This window comes from Suncus etruscus, chromosome 1 (genome assembly GCF_024139225.1).
Source record: "Suncus etruscus isolate mSunEtr1 chromosome 1, mSunEtr1.pri.cur, whole genome shotgun sequence".
Taxonomy (NCBI): Eukaryota; Metazoa; Chordata; class Mammalia; order Eulipotyphla; family Soricidae; genus Suncus; species Suncus etruscus.
In genome coordinates, this window is record NC_064848.1 from 134,628,103 (window position 1) to 134,646,957 (window position 18,855).

An 18,855-nucleotide genomic window follows, 5' to 3' on the forward strand; every position below is an offset into this window, starting at 1 on the left:
TTATTTTCAGAATTAAAAGGCAAGTTATTTTACTCATATATGTTTTTACTTGAGTTTTGACCTTCTACTTTGATCTCAAGTTCAAAATTTAATTGAATCAGAATTTGCACATGACATAATTCTCTTATATGTTTCTCAAGGCATGGCATCTGTAGAAGAGATGAAAATCAGAAGATGCTAAAGAATTCAGTAGCTATCTATTGCACCTCCCAGAGAATATATATTGACTGTGACTTCATTGTCACCAATGAAGACAAATATGCTGTTTAGCTTAGTTTATATTTATAATATACATTTGTAGTTGGACATTAACAACCCTTGTAATTTTCATGAAAAACTGTGACTCATATTCTCTCAGTAAGTTGGTACCATATTTTCTGGTGTATAAGATGACTGGGCGTATAAAGTGACCCCCTACTTTTCCTGTTAAAATATAGGGTTTGGGCTATATTAGCAATATAAGACTACATCTCTTTTAATGCACACCAAATGGAAATTAAAAAATGTAAGAGATAAAGAGTAGAACCCTCAAAGCTTAACAGTTCATGTTTAGTAAAGATAAATTTTTGGAGTGCCAACAATCATTTTACATTTGTCATTTGTAGTGAGTGACTGTGATTTTTTTTTGTGTTCTACATTGAGAGCAAGGAGAGAGGGCTCCTACAAGAGCAGCTGACTGGGGTGCAGTGATTAATAGGACAGCTAGAGGGAGACAGAGAGCCTCTTCTGTATTCAATAAAAGCTGAACAGAGAACTGAGCAGTGGAAAGCAGCATACCAGTGATGACACCTGGTGGCTGGATGGGATGCAGTGCTCTGTAACTCAGTTCCTCTGTGTGCCCTGAAAGATGAATCAGGACAAGCAGAGGACTGAGTAATGATGGATGGGATGAGGTGGTAAGAGGAGGGGCGGATCACTCATCCCTGAAGCTGGAGTAAATTTCAGCATGCCGTATACCAGTGTATAAGATGACCCCTGACTTATAAGAAGTTTTTCATGGGTGAAAAAGTCATCTTATATGCCAGCAAATACAGTAATTTGTTTTCAGTCCTCGCCTGTAATTTCATGGGAAACTTCCTAAATGAGGAAATCAAATTGCTGAAAATCATGCTATACTTTTATTATCACAACTGAACTTAAGAATGACATAGGAAGAATTTTTTTTAATGGTAAATAGTTGTGATCTACATATAGATATATGTGCTATATATACATAGATACTTTAGCAATCATAGTTTCTGGATAATATGAAAGATAAAGGGATTCCTCTAAAAACTGTTAGACAATTTATTCTTAAATAGCATAGTGCTTAGCAATGAGCTGACCAGAGTTCAACAGAGTTTCTCTTTATCTAAGGTCTCCTTATAGATACTGCCAGTATAAGTAAATAAACAGGTAGCACACAGTGGAATAAAGGACAGAAATAGTATGTCAAACATATTTTTTTCTTTTTATCTTTTTAAAAAAATATGGAATGCTTCACAAATTTGCATGTCATCCTTGCACAGGGGCCATGCTAATTTTCTCTGTATCATTCCAATTTTAGTATATGTGCTGCCAAAGCAAGCACGTCAAACATATTTTAATAATAAAAATATAAATACATTTATAAATAAAGTATGTGGAGATGGTAGTCTATTTAGGAATTGATATATTCGGGGTATTGCCCCTCCTGTGCCATTGTCTGTGATAATATTTTCTGACATTGGATAACTTATTTTAAAATATCAAACCTGAGTCATTGTTTTCCATGAAGTTTTGCTTAAACAAAACTACCCAATTTCTGATGATTGGTAAATGATTGAGATATTTTATTACTTATAAGTATATATTTTATACATATATACTACATACAGTTTATATACTCTGTTAAGAAATATAACATTAAGATTGATAAAACTATGAATATAATTATTTTATATAAATAAAATTTCTATTTTATTTAATTAACATCTATCAAGCCTTTATGAAACAGGATGTTACACACTTAGAAACAAAAGTTAAATAATTAGTCTATAAACTTGAGGACTATCCTGTATAATAGATAAGTAATAGAAATTTAAAGAAGATATAATAGTATTACTGCAAAATTTTTTCTGGGTGTTTGTGGTTTTAGAATAATCACTAATGATATCAGGGAGAGATAAGTCAAGGTAAATTGGAAAAGTCGTAGTTTTTTTAGTACAAATTATCCAATTATAAGTGACATTCAAGCAAAATGATAGCAAGAAGAGGCAAATCTTATTAGAAGTCATGATAGACTCAAATAATAATATATGTTGTTGGAGGCAGATAGGATCTATGGGAAAAGAGGCATAAAAGGAAATATAGAGTCATATTTTATAGTAGGTCCAAGACAATGTCACCAATTCTGACTTTTATTCCGTAGACAGTGTGGTGCCACTGAAAGCTATTAAGGTGGGAAGTTATAGAACCCAATCTATACTTTAGAAACAGCAGTCTGCCAGCAGTGTTGCTAATGCACTAAAGGGATATGAACTTAAAATGTGGTGGTCACTTGATAGGATATCGACTAATCTAGTTGAAGGAAAGGTTGCTTTCAAATATAAGTTAAGATTTATGAGTTGATTCACAAAGCACCAGCAATTAGTTGTGCTGTTTTTATGTATATACAGTTTTAACATATTTTAGCATTTATCCCCAATGCATACATGTTCCAAGAAGTAAACAATTTCACTTAACTATTAAAACAGGGAATGCCATATTGCAGCTATAGCAGCTTTTATGGGTCATGATTTAGGCTGCCAGGGCTTTCAGAAGTATAACAAGGATGCACTTATTTTTAAAAAAGGTCTGGTGATATCAGTTTAAATACCAGCATATATGTTATTTTGATTACATTGGTATCTCTGCAGAGAGCCACAGATAAGTGAAGAAGCTGGGCCATTGTCAGAATTGCAGTTGTGTGTCATGGGTACAGCTCATATGTCTTTAAATAATGTTTTATATATATGTATATATATATGACTGAAAATTTCCATTTTATAACTTAAAATATTATTTTATAAATATGACAAACTGATGACAATTTTAGGGAGAGGTGAAGATCAGTTGCAATATTGTAGTAATCTAGACAAAGGCATAATAAAAATTTAAAAGATGAAAGGTTCTGTGCAGAGGAAAAAGGGAGTAAAAGAAAAAGAAGATAAAAAGACAGACAATGAGAGGTCAGAGACTTAATGAAAAGGAGAGCTAAATGTGTCTTGAACATTGGGCATTTACAGGGAGACAAAAAATTTCAAAGAGAATCCCTAGCTTTCTATTTTCTGCAGGAAGATAATGGTAATCTTAGTTATCATTATATAAAATCAAAGAACAAATTAAAGTTTGAGTGTGTCTACATATTATTTTAAGGATATTAAAAATAAGGAATTAAATTTTATGTGCAATGATCATGAGTCAACTGTGTAATATGCTGAAGAGTCCAGCTGGCAAATTTTTACTATTCCCAAAATATGATATGATCATGATGTCATTTTTCAGTGTGATAAATAACGTAATTCATTGAATTATATCATGATTTCTTTTTCAGTTTTTGGGGCCACACTCAGCAAAGCTCAGGGGTTGCTACTCGCTCTGTACTCAGAAATCACTCCTGGCAGGCTGGGGGGACCATATGGAATGCCTGGGAATCAAACTAAGGTCTGTCCTAGATCGGCTGTGTACAAGATAAACATCCTACAGATGTGCTATCAATCTGGCTCCTTGTATCATGATTTTTTAACTTTAGTAACATAACCTAAAAAATTAACTAGAAAATTTGAACGTTAAATATAAGCTCCCTAATTTATTTTTGCTTTTATATCATTGACACATAGTTTTAAGTGACCAATCTAATTAATGATGCAAGATATTACTTAAATATATATAATCATTAAAACATGATTACCACTATTAATATACTTAATATCTATCATAAAACATTCTGACAAAGTTTTGTCCTTGATGAAAGCATTTGAGTTAATATCTATTCATAGAAACTGTCAAAGATAACCCCAAATTTATAAACTATATCTCTTGCTGTATATTACATTCCTTCTCTTAAAGCTCTTAAAGGACTTGTATATTTTAACTGTTATTTTTTCTCACACCTATATCTGATAACATATCTGTTATTTGTAGTTTCATATCTGAAAATAATAATTTATTTTTGTGTTTGTTCTTTTAGATATCATATGTAAATATGGTCATGTTATTTTTTTCTCTGATTTATATCACAGCATTATTCAATCAAAGTTTGTAGATATTTTCACAAATGACAAATTTTCATTGTTTTATATATGAATAATAACCATGTATTGTGTTCTCAGTTTTCTTATGTATCTTTCAGCACTTTAGAGTTAAAACTGCTTATAAGAAATAAATGAAATTATAAACTCAACACTACATTTCTGCACACACTTTTTATTGCAATAATTTCTTCAAGTTTCTCATCAAAAGATGTTGCATATAGAAATGAGTGGGAAGATATAATAGCAAGATAAATGGCAGATTGAATACTTCTTTTATTAATAGTTATTGGTATTAGAACCAAAACTAGTAGTAAGTTTTTAATCTGATTTTGAGATTCTATATTGAAAAGGACTAAGTTCTAAATTAAATAACTTAATTATTAAGAATTTATTCTGTCAAATTGATCATATTTTGCCATGCTTTCTTTTATTAAGTACTACAATAGCATCATATAGAAAGAGAAATTGTGTTTATACATTTTTGTAATTGTACCAACATAAAAATTGTCTTCCTTAATAAATCTTAATTTTGTTTTGTCACCCTGTTGTCAGACCACACACAGACATCTCCATTAAAGGGCGATTCAGTAGGCCTATCAGATGAATTTTATTCCTGATATGGATAACTCAGTCACTTCAAGAAATGTTTGACCAGAAGGCCTGCTGAGGATACTTTGTCCCTGCATGCATAACTAGATTACTAAGATTCGTGTTATGGTACTGTCATAATATTCCCTTCATATTATTTGGTTTACTTCTCCCTTGTAAATTTACAGGCCATGATATGGCCTTAATCAAATTCTTTTGCTCAGAGAATTCTCAGCACCAAAAACAAAACTAAGAAAACCTAATTCTCTCTTTCTCTGTTAGCCCTATTTATATCTAAAAGCCAAGTCATGACCTCAGCTGAGTCACTGTAGCTCTTAGCTAGGCACAAACATTTACATTTCTTTGACCTAGCTCTCAGCTACCCAGATAGCAGCCAAGCAGTTTCCACTTTATGTTATGCTATCTTCCCCCTCTAACTCAGGACTCCTCAGATAACATCCTTTTCACCTGAGCAGCCTTACTAGTTAAGATTGGTATGTATATACTATCAGGCCTACTGTTAATATTTCTGTTTTTCTCTACACTCCTGCCTTTTGTCAACATGGAAATTCTTTTCATGCCCAAGACTCTGGTTTTGCCCTGATATGCTCCCAGCATGGAGATTAAGTTTTGTCACACTCTTGCAAGAACGTGTGTCCCTATACAATTCGTTTGTGTGGTCTCATCATTTCTTCATATTTCATTACTAGTTAGTGCAACCCACTTCCCTAAGGCAGGATTCATCAAACCCTGTCTGCACTGCTGGACTGAAGCCACCAGAAGCACCCTGTAATTATTCTCTAAAAGAAAATATTGAAATTGAAGAAATAGCTCCATAGGTTCAGTGCATATTTGTGTTCAGATGGTAAGGTTCAATCCCTAGCATGCATGATCCCCTGAGACCACAGAAGCAGCCATATAGTATAGAATTTGGAGTAGCCACTGAGTTCTGCTCAACTCCTCTCCTAAAACAAGAAAAAAGAATAAAGTTTTTCTCTTCACTTATTTTCTCTTTCATTTCTAACCGAAAAAATATTTTTTAATTTTATGTGTTATAGTTTATTATGACATTTTTTCTAGTAATTTTTTCCTAGAGTTTGTAATGACATAGTTAATCAAACTTTTTTTGGATTAATTATTAGTCATATTTGATTTCTTCTAAGATCTTATTGTGTTAGGTGATTTAAATTACATTTAAATATTTTTGTTGTAATGAATAATTTCAGTTCTGTGAAAAACCAACAGCATATTTTTCTTTCTTTTAGATTGCAGTTATACTATTCAGTGTTGGGACCTGAATTCTGAACAAGGAGCGTCGCCATTTTGTAAAAACCACATGTCAGACTTAGGTTCTGAGCAGGGAGAAACACCATTTTGTAAGGACCACACAGTGCGATCCACATGCTGGGGCTTCACAATCCTATTTCCATAGACCCCACCTCAATCTACCTGGCCAAACCAGGTAGCCTATCAGGGAAGGACAAATGAGCAGTAGGAAGGTACCCCTAGACAAGAGCCAATCATTTTAAAGATCATCAGAAAGTTGGAACCTTCCTATACCTCTTCCCTATGTAATCTTCATCATGACCTTGGGCAGGGCTCATCTCCTTCAGGGGATGGCCCCTGGCTGGCCAGGCTGGGGAATCTTGTTGGCAGATGGATTAAAGTGTTAAACTTTATTCCAGTTGTATGGTCTCTTCCTTCTACTCTGGAATCCTACATTTAATGTGAGCTTAAAATAATTAATTTAGTTCCTTACACTTCCAACTCAAGAATGAGTATAAAATATTCAAATTGTGTTTTCTTTATTTCCATTTCTTTTCTCTCCTTAGATTTCTTCATATTCTGTATATCTCAACAACATTTTTTCTTAATTCTGTGGATAAATGTCTGATGCTTTGACCTTACATTTCCATTTATTGGTTATGTTTTGGGGAGAAAGATAATGAGATTTTTTTATACAAACCTCATATTCTGGGGTCATCCATTTATTAATAACTGACCAAATGGAAGACTTTTCTCTCAGCATTTTAGGTTACCTTTTTTTGACCTTTATTGGTTCTAAACTGAAGCCTAATTACTATAATATCCTGGAGTCAGGAGGGTGATAAAAAAAGCAAAAAGTACAAAATCAAATTAATCTCATAATTGTCCTTTCTTGGCCTCTTTCAAGGATGATATATAGGAATTCTCTTGGCAGCTTTTTATTTTAGATCACTACATGGTTTATGGGTAACATAAACCATACAACCATACAACAATATTGTTAAACCTATAGGTATGAAACAAGAAAACTATGTCAATAAGGTTGAGATTTTTTTCCTTCTAATCTAATTACCATGTTTTCAGAGTTCACAAAATTTCTCACAAGTTAGATATTTCCATATTTTTAAGCAGTGGAGTATTTAGTGTTTAGTACAAAGTGTTTATTCTAATATAACAAGATCTAAAACTATACTTTAATTAATGTAATTTATTGCTGGGTATAAAATTTATGTTGTAGCCGTGTATGTATACATGCAATATGTGATGTACACACAGATGTATGTGTGTACATTATATTAATGTGTGTATACTAACATTATATTACAAAGTTCTGTATCTTCAAATTTAAAATAAATCTGCTGTTGATAATTTTCTTCATAATATTACACATTGTTTTTCTAAATGTTCGTAAATATTTGCTTACTTTTAACATTAAGAATATTTTATATATGGTGACATTTTAATATTTATTAAATTTAAAATAAATGTGTCTGTCTGGAATTTTGAAAACTATTTGTCTGAAAATTATAGCATCTAAAATTAATGGTATTTCTAGAAGAGAAGTCTATCTGAGGAGAGAAATTTTAAAGGAAAAGTGACAAGAAGAATTTTTGAAGAGAGAATTTCTGAGAAAGAAGTGTTTCATGAGAAAATTTTGTGAGGAGAAAGTTCTGATGAGTAAAGTCTCTGCTAGATGAATATATAGTTTGAGAAAATCTTTCTAAGGACAGCGTATATTTCTGAGAAATGTATGAAGGAGTTAGAGATAAAAAATGTGTGGTACAAAAATTTTAGGCAAAGTGGGATTATTGTCTAGAAAGTATGTGAGGCAGGATGTTTTAAAAAGTATCTTTCTGAGCCTGAGAAATAGAACAGTGAACAAGGCACATGCCTTTTAAGCTACTGTTTGGTTCAATTTCATGTACCCCATTTGAACCCCAAGTAATGCCAAAAGTAATCTTGACCACAGAGCCATAGCTAAGCTCTGTGCATAGGCAAGTGTGGCCAAAACAAAACAAAAAAAAAGTTTAATATTGTACAAATGAAGCAAACAATAAAGTACAGATTTAATTAAACAGTAATTTATTACTATATATAGCACATGCTCATTAAATTATATATGTTGTAGAAAATATATTTAGAGTATGTGGAAACTATTGTCTTTATATATGTTTTATAAACCTTTATATCTACAGTTTTTTTCTTTACCACTAAAAATATCTGGACCATGATTCTGTAGATTTGCCTGAATTTCCAGTTTTCAAGGAAACAATTCAAATTGCTATCTCAATTCTCAATATATTGAATATAATTTATAAATTTTCAGTTATTTGAACATGTTATTATTACTATAAGAATTATAATGACAAGTTCTGAGCTCTCCATATGCCAGAGACTAATCTACAGGCCCCAGATATTATTTTATTGGCATAAATTTTAATTCCTTGGAGCTTTTACCTTTTTCTTTATATTTTGGTTTAATTAAAAATGTTTTAAAAACTCAAATATAATTCCTTTAAATTATTTCTCTATTTTGTTAAGTACACAAAATATATTTTGCATGTTTTTATGTGTGGTGTGTTTATTTTTAGTAATGCTTTATCTTGTTATAATTTTATATTGGATTATTTTTATGAACATATATAAAAGTTTCTTGTTCTATCTTCATATCCTAAATTGAAGATAAGCTTTTCAAAATTAACACTGACTCCATTGTTTTCATTTCTAGAGATTGACTAATTTTTACAACTTTTAAAATTATCTCTAAACATATTCATCTAATCTTTTCTGTTATTCTCTCTTTAATTAAATTTATTTTCATATTAATCATAGTTATATACCCTGTCAATTTGAGTCACTTTGTTATATGTATCTTGTTCTGCTAATTTTTTTCTTATCAGTTTAATTTTCTTTCCTTGCAATATATATATGCCAAATATTAAAATGTATATTCATATAGGATATCAATATTAAATTAAGATGAATATATACCTTTTAGGGTAGGGATCATAGCATTAATAGGGTTTCACCTAAAATATGGGTTCATATTTTGTTTTGTCATTGTTTAGTGTTAAGTCTAAGTCAATTTTATTATTATTGCTATGGTTACTCTAATAGAGTCACATATTTCAAATACCTTTCAAATAATACTTTTGTAGTTTGTGCTGACTGGTTAGACTATGTCTACAGTTCTTTCAGCTTAAGCCTTTTTATGAGTTTGTCTTTGATGGGATAATTTTTTTCTCACTTTTGCAATTCTTTCAGCATTTTCCTATAAAATATATATAAAATATAAAGTAGCAGTGGTCGCTGTTCTTCTGTCTATGAACAAGGAACATGACTTAGGCAGGGCTTTCACTTATGGTTTTCACCAATATTCTTCACTGTTAATGCTATTTCCTGCCATTTTTCCTTGTGACTTTTCTTCTTTTTTTGTATTCTTTATTTTTCTAATAGTTGTCTAGTAGAATTGAAAATAACCTATGGGATTATAAGTCTCATTTTTCTGTGACTATTAATGGGCTATACATTTTCAGCCAACAGTCAGCCTCCATGAATTATTTTAGCTGATGCAAAAAGTGAGTGCTTGTAATCCAGCATTCACTGCAGGAGTACATATTTCATTACATCCCTGAGTATTTGTTTGCCCTATGACCTCAACTTTATGATGAGCTCAAGAGAAGTCATGAAGTAGAAGCTAGTTCATATTTTTACCATTGTTGTAAAGAATAATGTTATTTCCAGTTCTCTATCTCTTGAGCAGAAACCAAATATTAATTTTTGATATTTTTTATTATTTACTCTATTGAGATTAAATTGTCTTTTGTAGGAGCTCACTGAGTATTTACTTTAATGGTGTTATTTATATTTTTAAAAATCACATAAGCCCTTATGAAATTAAATATGTTTTGTGCAAAGCTGAACTGAAAACATTTTTAAAAGCAAAGTAGTAGCAGAGGAGAATGAAAACACAAGAGAAGAGAGTTTTGTGTTCACATGAGATTTACAAACTGCAGGAAACTATATGAAATAGAGATAGAGAAAGATTACTCATAATCAAAGGACTTTTTTTCCTTTCAGTTACATTCTAAGTCCCATGATAAATGTTATGGCATTTTTCTCTATTACCAAAATCTAGTTTACAGGTTCACATATCAGAGTCAGCCTTGGTTACACTAGACACTGGTTAAATAACTCTTATTTTATTCTGTCTTATACTTCCACATAGGTCATTTTCCTTTGTCTTTCAAAAGACTTTAGCTACTAAAATTACTTTCTGTGTGAGTTTAAAGTCCAATTCATAACCTCCTTTATTTTCAATACTGATTAAACTGAATTTTCTATCTTCTCCTTTCAATTATTAGAAGTATATTTGTACCCTGTGGCATTTTTTCTTTTTGAAATATAGTTTCTTTTCTACATTATAGAAAATGAATTTAATTTAAGATAGTACAATATAATTCTTTGTATTAATCTTAACCTATGTGGTTTTCATTACAGATAGTTTTACACATGAAATTTTATTAAGTAGAACTCCACAAAATTTTGTAGTTACTTACAGGCTTTGTCATATATAATTTAAGTTTATTAGTGTCCTTGAATATTTTTTTTGTCCTTGAGTATTTTAACACATGGTTTATAACTAACTTAACTTTAGTTTGACTGTTCAATCTGAAAATTCAAAGTATCTTGAAAAAAATAATTATTTTGGAAAATTTAATTATTTAATTTATGACTTTCCTAAATTCCATTTATGGATCTGTTATTATTATAATTTTTAGAAAATATATACTTTGCATTAGAATGTCTATTAAATTGGGGCCGGAGAGATAGCACAGCGGTAAGACATTTGCCTTTGGCGCAGAAGGATAGTGGTTCAAATCCAGGCATCCCATATGGTTCCTGAGCCTGCCAGGAGCGATTTCTGAGCGTAGAGCCAGGAGTAACCCCTGAGTGCTGTCAGGTGTGACAAAAAACAAAACAAAACAAAACATAAAGTCTATTAAATTAAGATTATATAGCAGAAAACTATTTGTATAGATTAAAGGGTTATTTATTGATTTAGAGAGGTTAACAGTGGCCTTTAAGGAAGGCTTCCCTTGTAGCACAAAAATGTAACTCCCAAATATCTCATAAATTTGAGGTCTCCTTAATTTGTATTACGGAGGGTGAACCTCAAGTATATATATTTTCTGGAACAGATCCATTAATTTTGTGTATATTGAATCTGATCCAAAGTAAATAATTTCTAATTATGCTTAGAGTATATCATCTTAAGGAAAAGTAGCTTCATTTTGCTTCCTATAGACAAAGAATAGAAATGATTTTAAGATTGAACTCACTTTTATGAATTTCCAGGAAGTCCTCAAGAACGTTTGTGGTTGGTAACAAGACAGATCATACTCATTGTACCCAGCAATCAAAAGTAAATTGGTCTGTCATGTTATTTCATTATTTTGTGGCTTAGCTGTAACCGGTATTGCCTTGTATTATACAGCAACATACATGAGTCTTTAATTTTAAAATATAAATTTTGTTCCCATAATATCTTGATCTTTTGTGTATATGTCCATTATCTCAATAAAATAAAAAACTCATATTTTGGGGACTAGAATTATGTTTAAATTCCAATAATTTCTGTCATTAGAATATCTTTTGTGGCAATTTAAATGATAAGGTAAAAGACCAGAAAATTTAGTTCTCATGTCATACTCTGATTGGATTATTTTCTTTTTACTTTTTTAATTTTTCTTTCTATTTATCTATGGTCTAGTTGTATATGTTACCCAAAGTGTTATGTTAAAATATGTTAAAATAAAACTTTCAAAGATAGCATTATGATACAGTGTTTGGAGGAGGTGCAAAATTATGAATGTGAGAGCCTCATGAGTGGAATTAGATTTATTGAAGCTATGTCTGGAAATAAAAATAACCTAATTACATGTGCCTGGTGAAAATTCTTACTAGATGTATAAAATCCAGAATAGGGGCCTTACACAACCATGTTATTTACATAATCTCATATTATTAACCTTCAAAATTTAACAGTGTTTCTAGTATTTAAAAATTGTCCAGTTAGTGTTTTTTTTTTGTTATTGTTATAGGAGTACCCGTTTAAGCAAATGCTGGTTGTCTGATATTCTGTGATACTAAATAGATGTGACAATTAAATTGCATGAGGGGTTTGAAGATATAATTGATTCCATAGATAATTAAAATAAATTTCAAACAAGAAGTTTAGTAAAGTTAATCCCATCAGTTCAAGCATTCTAAAAATTTGACGATATTTTAAAACAGTCCCACAATAAATTCTTGTTGGTCCACTCTTTCTCTGAGGAGAAGGAATTCCTTTTGAATGTAGGTGTTAAATTATTATTTTGCTTTAGAATAAAACCAGGTATAAAGACTGAATATAAGAGATTAGGAAAACTGTAATTCTGTCCAGTTTCTATATGAATACAGAGTCTTGAATGACCAAAATTTAAAGGAGATACTAAATGATCACATATAACTATAATTTATAATTACATAACACTTTGTGTTTATATGTTTCATGCTTGATTGAAGAATAAGCACTCTAGTTTCAGAAAAAAATTATACAAGGCCACAAGTCAATCATCAATAAATATGTAGTTCCCAGACAAGAGGAAAATTATAATTTTCTACAGATAAGATCTTTGCTATTTTATCCTTTCCAATTACTTATACAGTTATGTATAAACACATAGAACATTGTTAAAAAAAAGAAAGATTAACATTTAATCATTTCACTAGAGGTTTGTTTGGCTAGCTTTAAACTTTTCCAATGCACAGTATTTTGAGAATAATTGGTATATAAACAACTGAATTTATATCTAAAAGCTTTATTTTTCCTTTTATGCAGGCATCACCATTTTTAATTTCTCAATGTAAGCATCATGACAAATGTTCCAGGTGACGTGAATAGGAAAATGGAAACAAACGTGAACAGCAGGCGAACTTCTGAGCCCAGGAGGACTCAGAGGGTGCACCCTGTACCCACAAAGGAAGCTGTTAGAAGGGACCAGCAAGCCCCCAGCAACATCTTTCCTTGCAAGCATGCAGTGGGATCACACTCTGGACACCAGACTTTCTTAACAGACATCAAGAGTACAAAGAAATATTAATTATTTTAATAATAAAACCATGGCTATATTTATCTTTTTAATTAACTTATATAAAATATGTACTTAATCTTATCACATGCATTGCTAGAAAGTTCAGATATCCTATATTATGGTCAAACAGAAATTTTAAAAGCTTCATAAAATAATTTAAATTTGAGGTCGGAGCGGTGGTACAGTGGTAGGGCATTTGCATTGCATGCAGCTGACCTAGGACAAATGCTGTTCGATCCCCTGGTGTACTATATGGTCCCTGAAGACAGGACCAATTTCTGAGGGCATAGGCAGGAGTAACCCCTGAGCATCACTGGGTGTGGCCCAAAACCAAAGAAAAATAAATTAAATTTGGAAAGCATTTTTGATTTTAAATAAATTGAAAACAATTCTCGTTTTGTTAATCATTTTCATTTGAGAGATACTAGGGAGTTGGAAACAAAATGATTTTTAATTTGTTATTTCATAGCTTTTCTTAATTTTCTTTTCTTTCATTTTCTTTCTTTTTTTTTTTTTTTGGTAGTAAATAAAAGATTTTCACTTCCCACCTCCCTTGGACATTTTTAAGGTTAAAACCTAGAGGTTAAGAAAAAAACAATATTCTCCACTGAAACAATTTGATTATTGTTTTATATTGTAACATTGCCTTGAAATTGAAAGAAAGATATTGCTTTTAGATACTGAATCTCTTGCATGGAGTGAAAAGTGTTAGTTCAGGTTACTGTGACAATGTCCAAAGGTAGAAAAAGGAAAAAGAAAGAAAACTTCCGTCAATAATAACTCCTGCAGATTTAGAGAATAATCTCAAATAAGGACAGTGTACAGAAAATTGGCTGTATTACAAAGGGCCCACATTAGAAGCACAATAACAGATCCATTATCATTAAAAAAAAAAAAAAAGAGGAGCAGACTGTCTATAGAAGTGCTGCTAGAAAATTTAAACACCTCTGTGTTTTCAAATAACTTTAGTTTTGTAAGCTTATTTTCTGGGATGAGCATATTCATATCACAGTATTCTGGTTATGACCTTGAAGGACTCCAGAATTGCCCACATGACTGTGATAGTCTCTGCCACCACAAGAGTTGTGCAAAGCTGCAACCTGTGGCTCTTATATTGAACCTCAAGCCCAGTTTGTCAAAAATCAATGGGAGGGTCATCCAGGACTCCTGCTTGGGAAACCATTTTCTCTCTAAAGAGAAATCTTTCTCTTCAAAGAACTGTATTCTTATACAGTATAAGGTCTTGCCTCTGCCAATTTTTTCCCTTTTAATTTCTGATCCTGTTAGGGTTTCTCTGTGTATGTCTCTCTGTCTCTGTTTGTCTCTTTCTCTTCCTCATCCATGATTTTAAGTCAGGATTTTCCATTTTTTTCTGAAGAGACATTGATCATTTATATTGTCTTTATGATTGACATTTATTGCACTCATATCCATTATATATTTAAACTATTTCTTACTTTGAATTCAGTGGATGATAACACTTCCTTCATCTCCCCTTGTGTGGTACAGGAATGAATCAGGGACTAGTAATAACCCAGACATAATTTTTGGAGTGCTTTCAGTTTGCTAATTTCCTTTACCCCACCCCTTTCTAATACTCCTGTTTTCTTAATGAATTTGTGCAATATGGGTAAGTTAAAATTTATTTGTAAGAAGTTTCTTTGCTATTTTAAAACTGTGAAATAATAAGTCATCTGGAAATTTTGTTAGAACTCACAAATGAAACCATATGATTGCAGATTCTTAATTTAATGAATACGATTGATTACAATTTGAATTTATTTGTTTATGATTTTACAAATATTTTCCACATGTGTTTGTGTATTTGTGTGTGTGTGTTTAGGGTGTCAGATAAGGGAGATGAGCCATACCCAGAAGTACCTAGGCCTTACTCTTGACTTTATGTTCAATAATCATTTCTGGCTTTACTCAGAGGTCAACTTGGAATGTCTTTTTTATTTCTTTGTGTAATTTTGTAAAATTGTATGTTTATAGAAATGTTTGAATTTCTGGAAGACTATTATTTAAAACAAATTTCTATAAGATAAAATAATAGAATATTCCTTTGAAACATATTGGGAACATTTCTATTTCTTTCAATATTGCTATAGTATGCTATAAAGCTTCCATAATGCTTTTCTTTCCAGCAAAAGAAGAAAAAAGATGATTAATACATTAAAAAATTGAATGCATTTTTCTCATTTCCTAGGTATTTATGATATAGATATCATTGATAAAACTTCATGTGGGCAGATCATTTTAATCCCCAGAACCTAAGATAATATCATATATTTTTAAAATAAAACAGGCTAGTTTAAAAAGAAATACAAAATATTTGTATTAAATTAAAATTCAAAAAAGTGTTTCTTTAATTTTACTGCACTTGCTATATATTTAGAAGTTTCCAGCTATCAGTCTCAAAAGGCAAATAGTTATGAAGGTTATTAGAAAACTAGAAAAAATATTTTATAATAGCAACAGAAAGGAAAATTTAAGGACTACAGTCTATTAAAAATAAATAACTGAGGGAAAAAATGATGATAGAAGGGCTAAGACATTAAATATGTCCTACCCTGTTTCTGTCTTTACAGTACATATGCCATGAAGGCTCACTCTAAGCACAGAGCCAGAAACAGCTCATGCTTATCACTTGAAGGTGAACCAAAATAAACATACAAAATATATCTCCAGTCTATGTAATATGTATATAATTTTTCACCTCTTTTTAGAATCTAGAGTTTATATTAATATGGAAATTTATCTGTTTGATTCTATATCTACAATGTTCAAATCTCTGATGACATGTAGAAGTAATAGTCTACTTAATAAGCTTATGTCTCAATCTACCTACCACGTAATGTACCTGAATTTATCTTCAAACTTCCACGAAATATTTCTGTTAAAAAATATAATTTCTATTTCTGATATTTCCCAACTAGAAAAAAATCTCTGCTAACTAAAGCTTCTTTAATTGGAACATACTCAGTAACAAGATCAATAGTCATAGAGAAGTCTCTAAGTCTAATTTGGAACAATAAGAATTTAGTAATGAAATAGTATTTGCATACTTCCATAATGCTTAAGTTCACTTTTTATGGAATAAAAGGACATGCCATTAAAATAATATGAGAAGTGATATTACAATTGGAGTACTTGTTGGGTGACATTTTTTTTTTTTTGAAAAAAAAAACTCATCTTCCAGCTCACTGATTCTTATTTTTAGCAGCTGTTACTCTGCTGGTGAGGCCTTTCAGTGAGTTTTTCATTTAGAATATCAAGTTTTTCAGCCGTTATTTTAGTTTGATTGCCCCTGGCTTGGGGGGACCATATGGGACGCCAGGGGATCGAACCGCCCTCCTTCCTTGGCTAGCGTTTGCAAGACAGACACCTTACCTCTAGCGCCACCTCGCCGGCCCCTCTGCTTTGATGTTTTACTGAGGCTTGGTTGTGGTTTGTTCAGTTCATTTCATGAGTTCTTTGAACATCCTCCATATTTCTTCTCTGAAGTTCTTACCTGAGAGGCTATATAGGTGGTTGATTCTTGTCAGGCCATCAGAGCTACCATCTTCATTCTCTAAGCAGGGTGGAGGACTCTGATGTTTACCCTTTGTCCTGCTTGCAGTGTAGTGTTTTCTATGTGCTGTGCTTGGGTTCACTGACCAGAAACTTTGATACTCAGACTCACTCCTCTGGCTCTGTCCCTCTGGGAGGGGCCACACTTACCTGGCCAGCAGTGAGATTTCTGCACCAGCAGGAGGCCATAGCATTTCTCCTGCTCTGTTCCTCTGAGTAGAGCCAAGATCACCTGAAAGGAGGCAATGTCTCATGCACCAGCCTAATTATTGATAAATTCACCTAAATTATATTAATTAAGTTATTAGAATAAATATTAAAATAATAATGATATTTTCTTCTTTATTTTTTATTAGGGGCTCCCAACTTTTGAATAAAACCTTGGGACACTGATTACTTTGTTTTACCTCATATTTCTTCATTTTTCTATAAAACTAAGAGGAAGGGGATAAAGAAAGAATGGTTGTCAGGGTACAAGTGGTCTCAAGTGCATTGGTGGAGAAAAAAAAAGACAGAACAAAATACCAAGTCAACTTCAATGACAATAGAATCAATAGACCTAAACTTTAACAATCTGAGTTAAATGGTCCTTTTATACTGGCAGACCAGGAAGCGAATGGTGGTGGTATAGGACTCATTCTGGATTCATTGATGGAGGGAGGCTGACACTGATGATGGAAATGGCCCTGACACACTGTATATCTGATATTCAGCTATGAAGGACTTTGTAGATTGCAATGTTTTCCATGAAATTAAATTTTTAAAAAGTAAAAAATGGGCCCGGAGAGATAGCACAGCCGATCCAGGACCAAAGGTGGTTGGTTTGAATCCCCGTGTCCCATATGGTCCCCCGTGCCTGCCAGGAGCTATTTCTGAGCACACAGCCAGGAGTAACCCCTGAGCACCACCGGGTGTGACCCAAAAACCAAAAAAAAAAAAATTAAAAAATCTTATTGGAATTTTCAGGCAATTAGCAACTCCTTCCTCCTGATGCTTCTACAACCACTGATTGTGCATGATCTATTACACTTACTTACATGCATTTTCCAATAATACACATTCAGATTTGATTGTACCTCTAAGATGATAGATGTTTCAGAGAAATATTTTAGTTGGTTAAACATTAGAAAACTTCAATGACACATGCAATATCATAGCCAAACATTCTCACATAACAGAAATGACATAGATCAGACTTCACCTAGTTCCCAAAGTTTACTTTATAAACTTTTGTTCTTATAAATTATTATATTAAACATTGATCCCTTGATATATAAAATGGCACATGCAATGTCATAGCCAAACATTCTCACATAACAGAAATGACATAGATCAGACTTCACCTAGTTCCCAAAGTTTACTTTATTAACTTTTGTTCTTATAAATTATTATGATGATTTATTAAACATTGATCCCTTGATATATAAAATGCTCACCTAAAATAAGTTAAATGAAAGGATTATCAGCTTAAATATGAGGTTGAATATCCTACTCGACACTTTGTTTTGTTTTGCTTTGTTTTTTAAGTTGTTTTTCCTTTTGTTCACACCCAGTAGTAATTAAGATTGACTCCTGGTTTTGTTCTGTCCACTTCTGGCAGGGCTTGGAGTACTATGAGAAATTCTGCAGGTTGAGTCTAGGTCAATCATATATATGTTAAAAGCCCTTTTGCTGTGCTATCTCTTGGTTCCTTTATTGTGATTACTCATATGCTGGAAATATTCTTACATTTTCCAGATTAATTTGGCGAGGCATTTCTTGCAGTATGGCATTCATTTTTTTCTTTTAGCATAATGTGTATCACAGAGGGAGGTTTGCTTAACAATTTAGAGACTTACAGAAAAACTTCAAGAGAAATTGATCTATTTTCTAGAGAGAAAAATCCGTTTTTTATTCTTATTGCCAGCAAGAGACCAATATTGCTGCTATTACAGAGAGCTTTATTATCATAACCAAACAGACAAGTATCATTCGCATACAAAGTTTATTTTCTTTTATTCTATACTATTTATTGCAGTGTCTGAATTAAACTACTCCCC

General features: G+C 31.8%; 1 non-coding gene across 1 annotated transcript; it reads right to left on the reverse strand.

Moving 5' to 3' along the window:
- Positions 1-1,463: 1,463 nt before the first annotated feature.
- On the reverse strand, positions 1,464-1,570 carry LOC126024923 (U6 spliceosomal RNA). Its single transcript, XR_007501002.1, has one exon. It is a non-coding gene; the product is annotated as a U6 spliceosomal RNA (small nuclear RNA).
- Between the last annotated feature and the right edge of the window lie 17,285 nt (positions 1,571-18,855).